This window comes from Olea europaea, chromosome 21, assembly GCF_002742605.1.
Source record: "Olea europaea var. sylvestris chromosome 21, O_europaea_v1, whole genome shotgun sequence".
NCBI lineage: Eukaryota > Viridiplantae > Streptophyta > Magnoliopsida > Lamiales > Oleaceae > Olea > Olea europaea.
In genome coordinates this window covers 10846656-10849855 of record NC_036257.1, presented here as the reverse complement: position 1 = coordinate 10849855, position 3200 = coordinate 10846656, and positions in this window count along the sequence as shown.

The window sequence follows — 3200 nt, the reverse complement described above, 5'->3', positions numbered from 1 at the left end:
AATTTTTTCATATTAGATACAGAACTATATTTAGTCCATATATGAAAGAAAGCCTCGTGTATCTCAGACATGATGGAAAATGAAGTTGTTTCGTACGAAATATTAGGAGTATGAAGATGGTTCCAGTTGCCCAAACTCCTCATAGAGAATTGTAAAAGTAACATTTTTTCTAAGATGGAGAGAGATTTTCAGAAGAATACATAACGGATTTCTCAAGTCTATGCAGAGGAATCTTAAAAGTTAACACTTCTTTATGGTGTTAAAAGAACACACAGTAGCCATGTAAAAGAGGTCCATCTTCCTCTTCCTCCACCACACAATTTTCAAATCAATTCTATTGCTTTTCTAAGTTTTCTTGGTTACTATACCATTTGCAAAAGTTCCATCTTTCTCTCTTCCTATACCATTTTACATGTAATAATTTGTACAAATATGTTATAAATTAAAACGTATGGTGTAGAGCACGTGGAGCTTGTATGGTGTACACATTTTCTTTATTCTATTGTGGATGTTGTCAAAGTCAATCTATTAATTTGTACATATAACTAATATAAATTACAAAGCTACTATAATATATTCATTTTGTATATTAAGTTTGACATCCATAATGTGTCAAAATCATGGCCAATGATTTGAATAACAACATGATTTTGACACATCAAGATACGTCAAACTAACTGTACAAAAGGAATATACAACAAATTTAGTTCTATAAATTAATACCATTATAATATAATAATTTTTAACGCTTTTGACTTGAGATTATTATTATTATTATTTGCATATTAAAGATATTCATGTGAGCTATTCATAATAAATGTTCTCTAATTCAGTTTCAGGTTCTGCTGCTAATATCTCTGCTAGCATCAATTCAATTCTAATGTTAAATGGCACAAACTTCAGGGCATGGCAAGAGAACGTTATGATTGTTCTCGGAGTCATGGACCTAGACCTTGCTTTACAGGTCGATCAACCTGCTGCACTTACTGATAAGAGTACCTCTGATGACAAGAGGGAGATCGAAAAGTGGGAACGATCGAACCGCATAAGCTTAATGGTCATGAAGCGTGCTATTTCAGAAACATTCCGAGGCACTATGTCCGATAAGGTGACTACAGCTAAGGGTTTCCTTGAGGACTTTGAGAAGAGGTTTGGCAAGAATGAAAAGGCTGAAACAAGTACACTTTTGGAAAATCTTGTCTCAATGAGGTATAAAGGGAAAGGAAACATTCGGGAGTACATTATGAAAATGTCTCACATTGCTTCAAAACTAAAGGCACTCAAGTTGGATTTATCTGAAGACTTGTTAGTGCACTTGGTTTTGATATCCCTTACGGCACATTTCAGTCAATTCAAGGTGAGTTATAACTGTCAAAAGGACTCATGGTCCCTTAATGAGCTCATCTCACACTGTGTCCAGGGAGAGGAAAGGCTGAAGCATAAAAAGACATAAAGTACTCATTTAGCCACCACCTCTAAGGACAAAAGCAACAAGAAAAGGAAGATTAATAAGGAAGCTGCAGGTACGGCACCGCAAAAGAAACAACATAAGGAACCAACTGAAGGCGGTTGTTTCTTCTGTGGAGCTGCAGGTCATAAGAAGAAGAATTGCACCAATTACCATGCATGGCGTGTACAGAGAGGTACTCTTCTTCATTTGGTTTGTTCTGAGGTTAATTTAACTTCGGTACCTAGACATATATGGTGGATAGATTTTGGTGCAACAACTCACATCAGTATGTCTATGCAGGGTTGCCTGAGTTGCCGAAAATCAAGTGATGGTGAAAGATACATCTATACTGGCGACGACAATAGAATGGAAGTAGAGGCAATAGGAAAATTTAGATTATTTTTAAAGATTGAATTTTATTTGGATCTTGTTGAGACATTTATTGTACCGTCTTTTAGACGAAATTTGATTTCTATTTCTGTTTTGGACAAATTTGGTTATACTTGTTCTTTTGAAAATGGAAAATTTAGTTTGTTTCATGATTCAAAATTGGTTGGTTCCGGTTCTTTATCAGGTTACGATAATCTTTATTCAATTGATACAATTAAACGACGAGAATTCTGCCTCGTTGTGGCACAAGAGATTAGGTCACATCTCCAAAAGGAGAATTGAGAGACTTGTGTCTGACGGGATTCTCGACCCTCTTGACTTCACAGACTAAGATTTGTGTGTCAACTGTATAAAGGGAAAACAAACCAATAAAAGGAGATTTCAAGCCAATAGGACTTCGGACGTCTTAGAACTTATACATACGGATATTTGTGGACCATTCCCTACGGGTTCTTGGAATAATCAACAATATTTTATAACGTTCATAGATGACTTTTCAAGATATGGCTACATATATCTCATTCATGAAAAATCACAGTCATTGGATGTGTTCAAAAACTATAAAGCTGAAGTTGAGAATCAACTCGGCAAAAGGATTAAAAGCGTCAGATCTGACCGTGGGGGTGAATACTATGGCAGATATGACAGTTCAGGTGAACAGCGTCCAGGACCGTTTGCTAAATTCCTAGAGGAATGCGGTATCGTCCCATAGTATACACTATGCCGGGTTCGCCCACTATGAATGGTGTTGCTGAAAGACGAAACAGAACTCTTAAGGACATGGTGAGGAGTATGATTAGTCATTTTACCTTACCAGAATCTCTCTGGGGTGAAGCATTAAAGACTGCAGCTTATATACTCAACAGAGTTCCAATTAAGACCACTGATAAAACCCCATATGAGCTTTGAATGAGCAAGAAGCCTAGTTTGAAGCATATACATATTTGGGGGTGTCCAGCTGAGGCAAGACCCTATAAGCCAAATGAAAAGAAACTGGACGCAAGGACCATCAGTTGCTATTTCATTGGATATTCTGAAAGGTCCAGGGGTTACAAGTTTTATGATCCCACAACTAAGGCAATTTTCGAGACAGGAAATGCTAGGTTCTTTGAGGATGTTGAGTTTGCGGGGGGAGAAAGGGTTACAGGCTTTGTCTTTGAGGAGGAATATGTTGAAATTCCTCCAATTGCCATTGACAATGATCAGGTTTCTATCCCTGATATTGTTCAAGAAGCAACTCTGGATCAAGACAATGTCATACCTTCCTCTCAAGATCAACAAATTATTCCAGAAGAATAAACTCTACACCCTCAAGAACCAATGCCATTAAGAAGATCCAATAGAGAGAGGAGAAGTGCGC